Below are 16955 nucleotides of genomic sequence, written 5' to 3' on the forward strand. Positions count from 1 at the left end.
AGCGCTGTATCATCAGCGAACAACAACTGACTCACTTCCCAAGCTCTCTCATCCCCAACAGACTTCATACTTGCCCCTCTTTCCAAGACTCTTGCATTTACCTCCCTAACAACCCCATCCATAAACAAATTAAACAACCATGGAGACATCACACACCCCTGCCGCAAACCTACATTCACTGAGAACCAATCACTTTCCTCTCTTCCTACACGTACACATGCCTTACATCCTCGATAAAAACTTTTCATTGCTTCTAACAACTTGCCTCCCACACCATATATTCTTAATACCTTCCACAGAGCATCTCTATCAACTCTATCATATGCCTTCTCCAGATCCATAAATGCTACATACAAATCCATTTGCTTTTCTAAGTATTTCTCACATACATTCTTCAAAGCAAACACCTGATCCACACATCCTCTACCACTTCTGAAACCACACTGCTCTTCCCCAATCTGATGCTCTGTACATGCCTTCACCCTCTCAATCAATACCCTCCCATATAATTTACCAGGAATACTCAACAAACTTATACCTCTGTAATTTGAGCACTCACTCTTATCCCCTTTGCCTTTGTACAATGGCACTATGCACGCATTCCTCCAATCCTCAGGCACCTCACCATGAGTCATACATACATTAAATAACCTTACCAACCAGTCAACAATACAGTCACCCCCTTTTTTAATAAATTCCACTGCAATACCATCCAAACCTGCTGCCTTGCCGGCTTTCATCTTCCGCAAAGCTTTTATATATATATATATATATATATATATATATATATATATATATATATATATATATATATATATATATATATTTTTTTTTTTTTTTCTTTGTCGCTGTCTGCCGCGTTTGCGAGGTAGCGCAAGGAAACAGACGAAAGAAATGGCCCAACCCACCCCCATACACATGTATATACATACGTCCACACACGCAAATATACATACCTACACAGCTTTCCATGACCCCAGACGCTTCACATGCCCTGATTCAATCCACTGACAGCACGTCAACCCCGGTATACCACATCGATCCAATTCACTCTATTCCTTGCCCTCCTTTCACCCTCCTGCATGTTCAGGCCCCGATCACACAAAATCTTTTTCACTCCATCTTTCCACCTCCAATTTGGTCTCCCACTCTCCTCGTTCCCTCCACCTCCGACACATATATCCTCTTGGTCAATCTTTCCTCACTCATTCTCTCCATGTGCCCAAACCACTTCAAAACACCCTCTTCTGCTCTCTCAACCACGCTCTTTTTATTTCCACACATCTCTCTTACCCTTACGTTACTTACTCGATCAAACCACCTCACACCACACATTGTCCTCAAACATCTCATTTCCAGCACATCCATCCTCCTGCGCACAACTCTATCCATAGCCCACGCCTCGCAACCATACAACATTGTTGGAACCACTATTCCTTCAAACATACCAATTTTGCTTTCCGAGATAATGTTCTCGACTTCCACACATTCTTCAAGGCTCCCAGGATTTTCGCCCCCTCCCCCACCCTATGATCCACTTCCGCTTCCATGGTTCCATCCGCTGCCAGATCCACTCCCAGATATCTAAAACACTTTACTTCCTCCAGTTTTTCTCCATTCAAACTTACCTCCCAATTGACTTGACCCTCAACCCTACTGTACCTAATAACCTTGCTCTTATTCACATTTACTCTTAACTTTCTTCTTTCACACACTTTACCAAACTCAGTCACCAGCTTCTGCAGTTTCTCACATGAATCAGCCACCAGCGCTGCATCATCAGCGAACAACAACTGACTCACTTTCCAAGCTCTCTCATCCGCAACATATATATCCCCAACTCATATATATTCTTTCTTTTTTCTTTCAATCTATTCGCCATTTCCCGCATTAGCAAGGTAGCGTTAAGAACAGAGGATTGGCCTCCGAGGGAATATATATATATATATATATATATATATATATATATATATATATATATATATATATATATATATATATATATATATATATATATATATATATATATATAGGGGATAGGGGAGAAAGAATACTTCCCACGTATTCCCTGCGTGTCGTAGAAGGCGACTAAAAGGGAAGGGAGCGGGGGGCTGGAAATCCTCCCCTCTCGTTTTTTTTTTTTTTTCCAAAAGAAGGAACAGAGAAGAGGTCCAGGTGAGGATATTCCCTCAAAGGCCCAGTCCTCTGTTCTTAACGCTACCTCGCTATCGCGGGAAATAGCGAATAGTATGAAAAAAAAAATGTATATATATATATATATATATATATATATATATATATATATATATATATATATATATAAGTGTAAAACTCCCTTCAGGAGAAATACGTCATGACATACGCACACATAGACACGGACACACGCACGTATAGACCTTTTCTTTTCCTTTGATGGGAAGGAAACGATTAATTGCATGACTTTACAACCAACTGAGGAAGGGAAGAAGTGAGAGTGATGTGGAATGTTTCTCTTGAACAAGACAAGGTATGGAATGGAACATCCCCTGTAGCGTTACGTGTCGTGAGATGAGTTGAGGAGATTGTAACCAGCAATGAACACCTAAGAAGGGAGAACACATGGTGAGGAAGGAAAGTATGGACACACACACACACACACACAGACACACAGAGTTCAACCTTACGCACAAACGCACACAGCGCGGCAGTAAACTATTGATCAGGGGTTCGGCTCCCGCCGCTGGACCCAGTGATGCCAAAACTCGCTACACAAACCCTTGCCACAATGCCTCACTTAACTCTTGTCCTTCATAAAAGAAATAGGTACTTGTTCAGCAGGGAGCTGGTCTGACGTATAATAGGTAAGAATATATGTTGGAATGTATCGAAATAGGGATATATATATATATATATATATATATATATATATATATATATATATATATATATATATATATATATATATATATATATATATAGTCATTGCTTCTGAATACTGTTATGAAGCGGTTTTTGCCTATAATGAACGCCCGTCCACCACATAGGTCGGTTCCCGGCACACAGGTGAACGTGAGTGTGAAGAAAGCCGTCAAGTGCGAGTGACGAGCCCCCCAAACGAACCCGAGGTTCGAACAAGCATTTGGACAAGCACGTGAACTTTGCAGTGCCTCCTGGAAATCAGGGGAGTAAATTCTTAAATAAGGGTGGTCGTAGAGGGTGTAGAATTGAGGCGACAGCATTTCTTTTCTTTTCACACGAACTGGGTCGATATTAGACGAGACGAGCTAATTACACAAGGTAGTCTTGTTGTGACATGAAATTCCTAACCTTCCTACAAGCTGGTGTGGCGTGGGAGACTCCAAGCCACAGAACAGGAATGTTAACTAATTTGGCTAAGCATTCGGCACGACATACGAATGCAATAAACACACACACACACACACACACACACACACACACACACACATACATCTTGCCATATACAGTGTATACACAATTTCATCTCTATGCTCGTCAATAACTTAGATGGTCGTCTTCAGTTTTCTTTTAAGTGTTACTTATAAACAAATGAAAGATAACGGCACAAGATGGAATTATATGAGCTTCGGATTCTCAGCACAGGCAAACCTTGTAGTCTCTCACCTTCAACATTTTCTTACCTCGTCAGCGAACGTAACAAGGCTCTCGCATTTCCAACAGCGGAAGCCACAAATAGGCAATAATGAAAATAACATTCTTTTTTTATAATCTCTCTCAACTAAAAGAAGAAACCTCGACAAAGGTGCTGAAATTAACAGCATAATTCATTTATAAGAAGTCTGCAAAAGGAAACCTTACATTTACAACAGAAAACGGGTGGAAGAGCCAGTTGAGTTGCAGTACGAACATATAGATATTATAGTATACCCGTTTTAGGACGATATTCAGACAGAATCTATTGTCACATGGTAGATGAATAATGCAAAAATGATATCATAATGCATGGTAAATAGTTACATTAAAGTGTACAAACAGGAAACAGTTGAAATTGGGTTTTTTAGAGTTGCCAAACGCTGCCATCTTGCCGGTCCCTGTAGGGCCTCCTCTGGCTGGGCCAAGCTGTTGTCATCAGTGTGATGGTGGCGGCCGCTGGTGAAAGGCGGTCGGGCGGAAGAAACATTCTCAGTAGATGAGTGTTTCATTAATTGTTAATGATGATATATTGGAGCTAGAAAATTTATTTGTGTGTTGAGAAGACATTTGTAGTGGTGTTTGTTGTGACTTTGTTTTTCTTGCTTTACGTGGAAGAATTGAATAACTTGATAGTATCTTCTTGTCTACCATATATCTGTAATAAAAGGTAAGCACTGCTTTTGCTTGCTCCAAGTTCTCTCTATTATTGATCTCACGAGTGTCTGAATTGTGTACATGTGATCCAGAGGACTTACCTGTGAATGGACGGTTTTGATGACTGACCCTCACACAGAGGACACACGTCCTTCAGTTGTTATACTATATCAATAATTTAAGGTAAATTGATTTTGCTCCCCCTTAAAGTAGACTTTTGACTCTCAGACACAGAGATAGATGAAGAAAAAGCATCATGATAGATTATCATAAGGGTAAACTTCGTTATTTACGGATCGAAATGCATTGTACGAAGGAACGCTTTTTTTGTCATACGAAAGAAGATAAGAAAAAGGTCTTGTCCAAGTCGTACGAGAAGTAGTGGTTCATACTTAACATGTATTGTGTTGGGACGCCGAGGAGAACCCGGAGTGCGTAGGTGGTGAGGGGGTGGTGTCAGTGTGTAGGGGGTGGTAATCTGTAGGGGGGGAGGAGAGGATGGGGTGGTCGTTGGTAAAGGGGCGGTGTGACTAGTAGATGGGGGTGGGTGGTAGTGGTGGTTGGCAGGGGTTAGTAGGCTTGTAGGTTGTGGTAGCTGGTTGGTAGTGGAATGGTAGTTTGTGAGGAATGACCGGAGCTTGTGACTGATGATGGTTTAGAGGTGGGGGGATTTCGGGAGTGTGTGGGGGGTGGGGGATTTCGGGAGTGTGTGGGGGTGGGGGATTTCGGGAGTGTGTGGGGGTGGGGGAATGTGCGTGGGTAGGGGAGGGATGATGGTGATATTCTTATAGTGAGAGTATAGGGATGGGGTTAGCGTGGCTGTGATAGGATGATGATAGTGAATGGTAGTTTTGATGGTAACCATAGTATGAGAACAAGAGTAGTTTATTTATCATACTGGGGTGGTCATATTTCTTCGGATTGGTAGAACTGTAAGTGATAGTGTGGGTTAACAATAGTGTGGAAGTCTGTTAGTGGAAGGGTAGTGGTAATGTAAATGTGGTAGTGGTTTAGTGTTGTGCTGGGTGGTAATACAGAGGTGGTGGTAGTACATGGGGTGGTGTTAGTGTACGGGAGGTGTGGTTGTAGTGGAGGGTTGGTGTAGCGTGGGCCGGGGTGGTGATAATGTAGAAGGTGGTGGTAGTGTAGTAGGGGTTGGTTGTGTAGGGGATGGTAGTAGTGTATTAGAAGTGATGGTAGTACGGGTGGGGGGTCGTGTAGGTGTGGTGATAATGTAATGGGTATTGTAGGTGTGGTGGTAATATGATGGGTAGTGTAGATGTGGTGATAATGTGATGGGTAGTGTAGGTGTGGTGGTAATGTAAGGGGTGGTGTAAGATGTGGTGAAAGTGTGGTTGGGTTGATGGTAGAGTAGTTAATGGTGATAATGTAGGGGTGATGGTAATATAGTAAGGGTAGTAATGTATCGGGGGTGGTGGTGTAGGGGTCGTGGCGGTAGTGGTGTAGGAATGGTGATCATATAGTAAGGGTTGAGCTGGTGACGTGGGGCTGCTGTTATAGCAGTGGAGGTGATGATAGTGTAGAGGGTGTGGGTAGTGTATGGATAGTGGTGGTAGTGTAGGGGTGGTGTTAGTGTAGTTAGGGAATGGAAGTGTATTAGTTGTAGTGGTAGTGTAGGGATGGTAGTAAGGTAGGGGTGGTGTTAGTGTAGTTAGGGAATGGAAGTGTATTAGTTGTGGTGGTAGTGTAGGGGTGGTCTTAGTGTAGTTAAGGGTGGTTGTAGTGGTAGGGCAGTGGTCTTAGCGTAAGGGCAGTGGTGTTAGTGTAGTGGTGATGGCGGTAGTGTTATAGTGATGGTGGTAGTTTAGAGGTGATTCTGGTAGGGGGTAATGGTGGTTATGTAGGGAGTGGTGGTGGCAATTTAATGGGTGGTAATGTAGAGGTGATCGTAGTGAAGACTGGTGGTTGTGTAGGGGTGGAACTGGTATTGTAATGGGGTGATGTTGATAGCGTCGGGGTATCAGTTGTAGCTTAGGGGTGATGGTGATAGCGTTGGAGGTATTAGTTGTAGTGTAGGGGTGATGGTGATAGCGTTGGAGGTATTAGTTGTAGCTTAGGGGTGATGGTGATAGCGTTGGAGGTATTAGTTGTAGCTTAGGGGTGATGGTGATAGCGTTGGAGGTATTAGTTGTAGTGTAGGGGTGATGGTGATAGCGTTGGAGGTATTAGTTGTAGTGTAGGGGTGATGGTGATAGCGTTGGAGGTATTAGTTGTAGTGTAGGGGTGATGGTGATAGCGTTGGAGGTATTAGTTGTAGTGTAGGGGTGATGATAGGTTTGGAGGGTGGTGATATCATTCATAGATTATGTCATTATAACTCCGAGGTTAACATTTCTGTAACTGTAATTAGGTAATGATTGTAATTATGACATCCCGACGTCGTCATTGGTTAAATCTGTATCACGAGTTATATCTCACTAGTTCAGGGTTTATGTGTATTATGAAGTAGACACTTCCTCATTTATTGATTAGGAAATAGATTTATCCACTGCGTCTTGTGAGGAGTCGCTGTGAGCCTCATCGTGTGTGAAGGTCGTCTGGTCAGGACCGAAGCCTATGTATGTATGTATCCGTACACCTATGTATTACCCGCATGTATGCGTACACATGATACAGAAGCCCAGTCCATTCTAAAGTAGAGAGCCCCCATACACACTGCCGCAATATTCCTTTTGGGAAATAGTAAAAGGCTGACATGCACACGAGGATAATCCTTTGGTGGAACGACACGCACGGTAGAGTTATGCAAATTAAATCCGCCGGAGAGCAGAGATGGCCACAGCCAGTATGAGCGGAGATAGCGCACATGTCTGGCCACCATGTCCGTTAAATCTGTTGCCGACAGAAGGAACGCTGGTGAAATATATATATATATATATATATATATATATATATATATATATATATATATATATATATATATATATATGAAGAACGTATGTGAGAAAAACTTAGAAAAACAAATGGATTTGTATGTAGCATTTATGGATCTGGAGAAGGCATATGATAGAGTTGATAGAGATGCTCTGTGGAAGGTACTAAGAATATATGGTGTGGGAGGCAAGTTGTTAGAAGCAGTGAAAAGTTTTTATCGAGGATGTAAGGCATGTGTACGTGTAGGAAGAGAGGAAAGTGATTGGTTCTCAGTGAATGTAGGTTTGCGGCAGGGGTGTGTGATGTCTCCATGGTTGTTTAATTTGTTTATGGATGGGGTTGTTAGGGAGGTGAATGCAAGAGTTTTGGAAAGAGGGGCGAGTCTGCGGTCTGTTGTGGATGAGAGAGCTTGGGAAGTGAGTCAGTTGTTGTTCGCTGATGATACAGCGCTGGTGGCTGATTCATGTAAGAAACTGCAGAAGCTGGTGACTGAGTTTGGTAAAGTGTGTGAAAGAAGAAAGTTAAGAGTAAATGTGAATAAGAGCAAGGTTATTAGGTACAGTAGGGCTGAGGGTCAAGTCAATTGGGAGGTATGTTTGAATGGAGAAAAACTGGAGGAAGTAAAGTGTTTTAGATATCTGGGAGTGGATCTGGCAGCGGATGGAACCATGGAAGCGGAAGTGAATCATAGGGTGGGGGAGGGGGCGAAAATTCTGGGAGCCTTGAAGAATGTTTGGAAGTCGAGAACTTTATCTCGGAAAGCAAAAATGGGTATGTTTGAAGGAATAGTGGTTCCAACAATGTTGTATGGTTGCGAGGCGTGGGCTATGGATAGAGTTGTGCGGAGGAGGGTGGATGTGCTGGAAATGAGATGTTTGAGGACAATATGTGGTGTGAGGAGGTTTGATCGAGTAAGTAATGTAAGGGTAAGAGAGATGTGTGGAAATAAAAAAGAGTGTAGTTGAGAGAGCAGAAAAGGGTGTTTTGAAATGGTTTGGTCACATGGAGAGAATGAGTGAGGAAAGATTGACCAAGAGGATATATGTGTCAGAGGTGGAGGGAACGAGAGAAGTGGGAGACCAAATTGGAGGTGGAAAGATGGAGTGAAAAAGATTTTGAGTGATCGGGGCCTGAACATGCAGGAGGGTGAAAGGCGTGCAAGGAATAGAGTGAATTGGAACGATGTGGTATACCGGGGTCGACGTGCTGTCAATGGATTGAACCAGGGCATGTGAAGCGCCTGGGGTAAACCATGGAAAGTTGTGTGGGGCCTGGATGTGGAAAGGGAGCTGTGGTTTCGGTGCATTATCACATGACAGCTAGAGACTGAGTGTGAACGAATGAGGCCTTTGTTGTCTTTTCCTAGCGCTACCTCGCACACATGAGGGGGGAGGGGGTTGTTATTCCATGTGTGGCGAGGTGGCGATGGGAACAAATAAAGGCAGACAGTATGAATTATGTACATGTGTATGTATGTATATGTCTGTGTGTGTATATATATATATATATATGTGTACACTGAGATGTATAGGTATGTATATTTGCGTGTGTGGACGTGTATGTGGGCGGGTTGGGCCATTCTTTCGTCTGTTTCCTTGCGCTACCTCGCTAACGCGGGAGACAGCGACAAAGCAAAATAAATGAATATAGATAATATATATATATATATATATATATATATATATATATATATATATATATATATATATATATATATATATATATATATATGTATATATATATATATATATATATATATATATATATATATATATATATATATATTTATATATATATATATATATATGTGTGTGTGTGTGTGTGTGTGTGTGTGTGTGTGTGCGCTACCTCGCTAACGCGGGAGACAACGACAAAGCACAATAGATAAATAAATGAATATATATATATATATATATATATATATATATATATATATATATATATATATATATATATATATATATATATATTCATATATATATATATATATATATTTTTTTTTTTTTTTTTTTTTTTATACTTTGTCGCTGTCTCCCGCGTTTGCGAGGTAGCGCAAGGAAACAGACGAAAGAAATGGCCCCCCCCCCCATACACATGTACATACACACGTCCACACACGCAAATATACATACCTACACAGCTTTCCATGGTTTACCCCAGACGCTTCACATGCCTTGCTTCAATCCACTGACAGCACGTCAACCCCTGTATACCACATGACTCCAATTCACTCTATTTCTTGCCCTCCTTTCACCCTCCTGCATGTTCAGGCCCCGATCACACAAAATCTTTTTCACTCCATCTTTCCACCTCCAATTTGGTCTCCCTCTTCTCCTCGTTCCCTCCACCTCCGACACATATATCCTCTTGGTCAATCTCTCCTCACTCATTCTCTCCATGTGCCCAAACCATTTCAAAACACCCTCTTCTGCTCTCTCAACCACGCTCTTTTTATTTCCACACATCTCTCTTACTCTTACGTTACTTACTCGATCAAACCACCTCACACCACACATTGTCCTCAAACATCTCATTTCCAGCACATCCATCCTCCTGCGCACATCTCTATCCATAGCCCACGCCTCGCAACCATACAACATTGTTGGAACCACTATTCCCTCAAACATACCCATTTTTGCTTTCCGAGATAATGTTCTCGACTTCCACACATTTTTCAAGGCTCCCAAAATTTTCGCCCCCTCCCCCACCCTATGATCCACTTCCGCTTCCATGGTTCCATCCGCTGACAGATCCACTCCCAGATATCTAAAACACTTCACTTCCTCCAGTTTTTCTCCATTCAAACTCACCTCCCAATTGACTTGACCCTCACCCCTACTGTACCTAATAACCTTGCTCTTATTCACATTTACTCTCAACTTTCTTCTTCCACACACTTTACCAAACTCAGTCACCAGCTTCTGCAGTTTCTCACATGAATCAGCCACCAGCGCTGTATCATCAGCGAACAACAACTGACTCACTTCCCAAGCTCTCTCATCCCCAACAGACTTCATACTTGCCCCTCTTTCCAGGACTCTTCAAAGCAAACACCTGATCCACACATCCTCTACCACTTCTGAAACCACACTGCTCTTCCCCAATCTGATGCTCTGTACATGCCTTCACCCTCTCAATCAATACCCTCCCATATAATTTACCAGGAATACTCAACAAACTTATACCTCTGTAATTTGAGCACTCACCCTTATCCCCTTTGCCTTTGTACAATGGCACTATGCACGCATTCCGCCAATCCTCAGGCACCTCACCATGAGTCATACATACATTAAATAACCTTACCAACCAGTCAATAATACAGTCACCCCCTTTTTTAATAGATTCCACTGCAATACCATCCAAACCTGCTGCCTTGCCGGCTTTCATCTTCCGCAAAGCTTTTACTACATCTTCTCTGTTTACCAAATCATTTTCCCTAACCCTCTCACTTTGCACACAACCTCGACCAAAACACCCTATATCTGCCACTCTGTCATCAAACACATTCAACAAACCTTCAAAATACTCACTCCATCTCCTTCTCACATCACCACTACTTGTTATCACCTCCCCATTTGCGCCCTTCACCGAAGTTCCCATTTGCTCCCTTGTCTTACGCACTTTATTTACCTCCTTCCAGAACATCTTTTTATTCTCCCTAAAATTTAATGATACTCTCTCACCCCAACTCTCATTTGCCTTCTTTTTCACCTCTTGTACCTTTCTCTTGACCTCCTGCCTCTTTCTTTTATACATCTCCCACTCATTTGCATTATTTCCCTGCAAAAATCGTCCAAATGCCTCTCTCTTCTCTTTCACTAATAATCTTGCTTCTTCATCCCACCACTCACTACCCTTTCTAATCTGCCCACCTCCCACGCTTTTCATGCCACAAGCATCTTTTGCGCAAGGCATCACTGCTTCCCTAAATGCATCCCATTCCTCCCCCACTCCCCTTACCTCCTTTGTTCTCACCTTTTTCCATTCTCTACTCAGTCTCTCCTGGTATATATATATATATATATATATATATATATATATATATATATATATATATATATATATATATATGTCTGTGCCTAAATGTCTGTGGATGTAACCAAGATGAGAGAGAAGGAAAGATAGGTAGTTTCTTTAAGGAAAGGGAGCTGGATGTTTTGGCTCTGAGTGAAACGAAGCTCAAGGGTAAAGGGGAAGAGTGGTTTATGAATGCCTTGGGAGTAAAGTCAGGGGTTAGTGAGAGGACGAGAGCAAGGGAAGGAGTAGCACTACTCCTGAAACAGGAGTGGTGGGAGTATGTGATAGAGTGTAAGAAAGTAAACTCTAGATTGATATGGGTAAAACTAAAAGTGGATGGAGAGAGATGGGTGATTATTGGTGCATATGCACCTGGGCATGAGAAGAAAGATCATGAGAGGCAAGTGTTTTGGGAGCAACTGAGTGAGTGTGTTAGTAGTTTTGATGCACGAGACCGGGCTATAGTGATGGGTGATTTGAATGCAAAGGTGAGTAATGTGGCAGTTGAGCAAATGATTGGTGTACATGGGGTGTTCAGTGTTGTAAATGGAAATGGTGAAGAGCTTGTAGATTTATGTGCTGAAAAAGGACTGTTGATTGGGAATACCTGGTTTAAAAAGGGAGATATACATGAATATACGTATGTAAGTAGGAGAGATGGCCAGAGAGCGTTATTGGCTTACGTGTTAATTGATAGGCGTGTGAAAGAGAGACTTTTGGATGTTAATGTGCTGAGAGGTGCAAATGTGTGAAAGCACACTGCTCTTACCCAGTCTGATGCTCTGTACATGCCTCCACCCTCTCAATCAATACCCTTCCATACAATTTCCCAGGAATACTCAACAAACTTATACCTTTATAGTTTGAAAGTTCACTTTCATCCTTTTCGCCTTTATATAGTGGCACTAATATATATATATATATATATATATATATGCATATGCAAATGGATTTGTATGTATCATTTATGGATCTGGAGAAGGCATATGACTGAGTTGATAGAGACGCTCTGTGGAAAGTATTAAGAATATATGGTGTGGAAGGCAAGTTGTTAGAAGCACTGAAAAGTTTTTATCGAGGATGTAAGGCATGTGTACGAGTCGGAAGAGAGGAAAGTGATTGGTTCTCAGTGAATGTCGGTTTGCGGCAGGGGTGTGTGATGTCTTCATGGTTGTTTAATTTGTTTATGGATGGGATTGTTGGGAAGGTGAATGCAAGAGTTTTGGGGAGAGGGGCAAGTATGCAGTCTGTTGTGAATGAGAGGGCTTGGGAAGTGTCAGTTGTTGTTCGGTGATGATACAGCGCTGGTGGCTGATTTGGGTGAGAAACTGCAGAAGCAGGTGACTGAGTTTGGTAAAGTGTGTGAAAGAAGAAAGTTGAGAGTAAATGTGAATAAGAGCAAGGTTATTAGGTACAGTAGGGTTGAGGGACAAGTCATTTCGGAGGTAAGTTTGAATGGAGAGAGACTGGAGGAAGTGAAGTGTTTTATATATCTGGGAGTGAATTTGGCAGCAGATGGAACCATGGAAGCGGAAGTGAGTCACAGGGTGGGGGAGGGGGCGAAAGTTCTGGGAGCGTTAAAAAATGTGTGGAAGGCGAGAACATTATCTGGGAAAGTAAAAATGGGTGTTTGAAGGGATAGTGGTTCCAACAATGTTATATGGTTGCGAGGCGTGGGCTATAGATAGAGTTGTGCGAAGGAGGGTGGATGTGTTGGAAATGAGATGTTTGAGGACAAAATATGGTGTGAGGTGGTTTGATCGAGCAAGTAATGAAAGAGTAAGAGAGATGTGTGGTAATAAAAAGAGTGTGGTTGAGAGAGCAGAAGAGGGTGTTTTGAAATGGTTTGGTCACATGGAGAGAATGAGTGAGGAAAGATTGACCAAGAGGATATATGTGTCAGAGGTGGAGGGAACGAGGGGAAGTGGGAGACCAAATTGGATACGGAAGGATGGAGTGAAAAAGATTTGAGCGATCGGGGCCTGAACGTGCTGGAGGGTGAAAGGCGTGCAAGGAATAGAGTGAATTGGAACGATGTGGTATACCGGGGTCGATGTGCTGTCAATGGATTGAACCCGTGCGTGTGAAGCGTCTGGGGTAAACCATGGAAAGTTTTGTGGGGCTGGATGTGGAAAGGGAGCTGTGGTTTCGATGCATGATACATGGCAGCTAGAGAGTGAGTGTGAACGAATGTGGCCTTTGTTATCTTTTCCTAGCACTACCTCGCGCGCATGCGGGGGGAGGGATTGTCATTTCATGCGTGGCTGGGTGGCGACGGAAATGAATAAAGGCATCAAGTATGAATTATGTACATATATATATATATATATATATATATATATATATATATATATATATATATATATATATATATATATATATATATATATCTTTCTTTTCTTTCAAACTATTTGCCATTTCCCGCATTAGCGAGGTAGCGTTAAGAACAGAGGACTGGGCCTTTGAAGGAATACCCTCACCTGGCCCAATTCTCTGTTCCTTCTTTTGAAAAAAAAAAAAAAAAAAAAATATATATATATATATATATATATATATACGTTAAAATGTATAGGTATGTATATGTGTGTGTGTGTGGACATGTAGGTATATACATGTGTATGTGGGTGGGTTGGGCCATTCTTTCGTCTGTTTCCTTGCGCTACCTCGCTAACGCGGGAGACAGTGACAAAGTATAATAGATAAACCAAATATATATATGTATGTGAGTGGATGTGTCTTTCTTCGTCAGTTTGGTAGCGCTACTTCGCCAACGCGGGAAACTGCGATTAAGTATGAAGAGTATGTGTTCGAAGGTATGTGGATGTAACCCGGATGGTAAGACGGTCGAGTAGGTCGCTATGTTTCGTGAGGGGAACCTGGATGTTGTGGCTCACGTGAAAACAACGTTGAGGGCGACTTGGGTAGAAGTGGTTTGGGAATGTTCAGAGGGTGGAGTGTGGAGGGTTAGTGAGCAGGGAAGAGTGAGAGAATGGGTGGCACTTGTGATGAAGGAGCAGGTGTTCGGGGTGTGTTAAGAGTGTGAGGAAGTGACCTCAAGTTACACATATATGGTTGGTAATGGAAGTAGAGCCAGGAGGGGTTCAGGGGTAATGATTGTTGGTACTCATGTTCCTGGTGGTGAGGGAGGTGGAGGAAGGTGTGCATCTGGAAGGAGCTGAGTAATAAGTGCTTCGAGTGTAAGGGATCGAATCTTGGTGGTAGAAGGTCTGATTGCGTGGGTGGGTAATGTGGCAGCTAAGGATATAAAGAGGTGGTGGTGGGAGGGATGAAGTCCTTGGTGTGAATGAAAATGGGAATGAATTTGTTGAGTTGTGTGATGAAAACGGATTCTAATGGGATCCTAAATCTACGAATGTGAGTGGGGTTAGGAGTCAACGGGCATTAATGGATCAGATACTAACTGACAGATGCTCACGGGAGAGGTGCGGCAGGTGGCAAGCCTGAGCAGTTCTTTATGGAGGCGAGTGCGGGAGTTTGTAGTGGTTCTAGTAAAACAGTAATTGGCATAGCAGTGCAAGATGTACTGAAAGTAAGTAAACTTGGAAAAGAACCTGAGAGTTGAGTAATCAAGAGAGATCGAGGACTGGCACAGGGAATATTGTGGATGAGAATAGTAGAAGAGATGGGAAGGTATGTAGGGAAGAATGTGTACCTATGTGAGTAAAGTTCATGGTATGTGTCAGGAAGGAAGGATGTGGGCGTTTAAGGAATCGTAGTGAGCACAGCAGTAGAGTGGGAAGGTCAATTGTTAACGAAAGAGAGAAAGGGAGTTGTATGGAAGACGTCTGCAGGGAAGGAGTGCAAGTGATTGGTAGGAGTGTAAGAGAATAAAAGCAGCAGGAGGTCAAGAGAAAGGCATAAGAACCGAAGAGAGGCAAATGAGAGACGGGATAGGAGGATATGATGAAGGTCATAGAGAGATAACATAGTGTTTTGGAACGAGATGAATAATGTGTGGAGAACAAATGGGGGTGACAGTGCGGAGAGTGGATGTGGATGTGATGGCAGGCACAGAGGTGATGGGAAACAGATGAAGTGAATATTTTGAAGGACTGTTGAATGTGTTAGAATGTGTTTGGAATAAGGTGCCATGTGGACTGAGAGAGTCATGGTGGTTGGTATAGCGAAGACAGAGTAGACTGTGAAAGCCTTGCAGAAGATGAAATGTGGCAGAGTGCCAGAATCTAACTGGGCTGCAATTGAGAGTCTGAAGAATGGCAATGACTTCGTTTTTGACTGGTTAGTAAGGTATTGGGCGTGTTTATAGGATAAGGTGAGGAGCCTGAGGACTGGCAGAATGCATTGATAGTACCCGTATGTAAAGACAATGGGACGAGTGATTATTTGAATTACAGAGGAACAACTGTTGGGTATACCTGGTAAGGTGTATTGGAAAGTGGTGATTGAGATTTTGGTAGCAAAGATAGAACATCGTATTAGGAAGGTTGAGGGTATGTGGACCAAGTGTTTGTTTTGAAGAATTTGTGTGAGATCTGCAGAAAGAGAGTGAACTGTATGTAGCGTGTGGAAGACAGGCTTTGTGGAAGACGCTACAAACATATAGGTTTAGTGGAAAATTGCTAAATACAGTGGCGAGTTTTTACTGGATAAGTAAGGTATGGGTGAAGGTGGGTGGGTGAGTGGTTCCCGGTGTAGATGGATCTGCTTCAAGATATATGATTGATTGTTTAATGTGTTTATGGCCGGAGTAGTGTCTAAAGTATGCTGAGGATATAGTGTGGCAATATGCTGGGGATGTAGTGTCGCAAGTATGCTGGGGATGTAGTGTCGCAAGTATGCTGGGGATGTAGTGTCGCAAGTATGCTGAGGATGTAGTGTCGCAAGTATGCTGGGGATGTAGTGTCGCAAGTATGCTGGGGATGCAGTGTCGCAAGTATGCTGGGGATGTAGTGTCGCAAGTTCGGGGATGTAGTGTCGCAAGTATGCTGAGGATGTAGTGTCGCAAGTATGCTGGGGATGTAGTGTCGCAAGTATGCTGGGGATGTAGTGTCGCAAGTATGCTGGGGATGTAGTGTCGCAAGTATGCTGGGGATGCAGTGTCGCAAGTATGCTGGGGATGTAGTGTCGCAAGTATGCTGGGGATGTAGTGTCGCAAGTATGCTGGGGATGTAGTGTCGCAAGTATGCTGGGGATGTAGTGTCGCAAGTATGCTGGGGATGTAGTGTCGCAAGTATGCTGGGGATGGGTGGGGAGATGGAAGAGTTGGTGTTTGCAGATGACACGGCTGTGATAGCAGACTGAAGACAAAAGCCTCAGAAGCTGGTGGCAGAGTGTGGGAGGGTGTGTGACGGGAGAAAGTTGAGTGTAAATGTCAACAAAGATAAGGCAGTGAGGCACAGCGCGGGGAACGAGACAGAATGTTTTCAGTGTAAGTGTGAATGGGATGACCTTGGAGGAGGGAACCATAGGAGCTGAAATTAGTCATAAGAAGGGAGACGGGGATAAAGTCCTGGGTGCATTAAGGAGGGTGTGGCAGGAGAGGTCATTGTCACTGAGGGTGGCTGTGTTTGAAGGCATGGTTGTCCTAGTGGTATTGTATGGATGTGAGTCTCGGGCCTTGAACGTGAAAAAAGAAAGGAAGGAGATGAACGTTTTGGTAATTAAATACTTGAAAACAATATGTGATGTGAGGAGGATTAGCCATGTATAAGAATGTGTAAGGAACAGGCGAGGTAATAAGAACAGTCTCTGCGTGA

The 16955-nt window shown here is 42.8% G+C and overlaps 1 protein-coding gene across 2 annotated transcripts in view; it reads left to right on the forward strand.

Moving 5' to 3' along the window:
• Positions 1 to 4105: 4105 nt before the first annotated feature.
• The window catches only part of Syn2 (Syntrophin-like 2), a 946823-nt gene continuing 933973 nt past the window's right edge, over positions 4106 to 16955 (forward strand). For both annotated transcript variants that reach the window (XM_071688033.1, XM_071688064.1), the window contains exon 1: positions 4106 to 4318. The gene's annotated coding sequence lies outside the window, so the exon portion shown is untranslated. The remainder of the gene's footprint in view (positions 4319 to 16955) is intronic.

The sequence above is a fragment of the Panulirus ornatus genome, chromosome 3 (assembly GCF_036320965.1).
Source record: "Panulirus ornatus isolate Po-2019 chromosome 3, ASM3632096v1, whole genome shotgun sequence".
Taxonomy (NCBI): domain Eukaryota; kingdom Metazoa; phylum Arthropoda; class Malacostraca; order Decapoda; family Palinuridae; genus Panulirus; species Panulirus ornatus.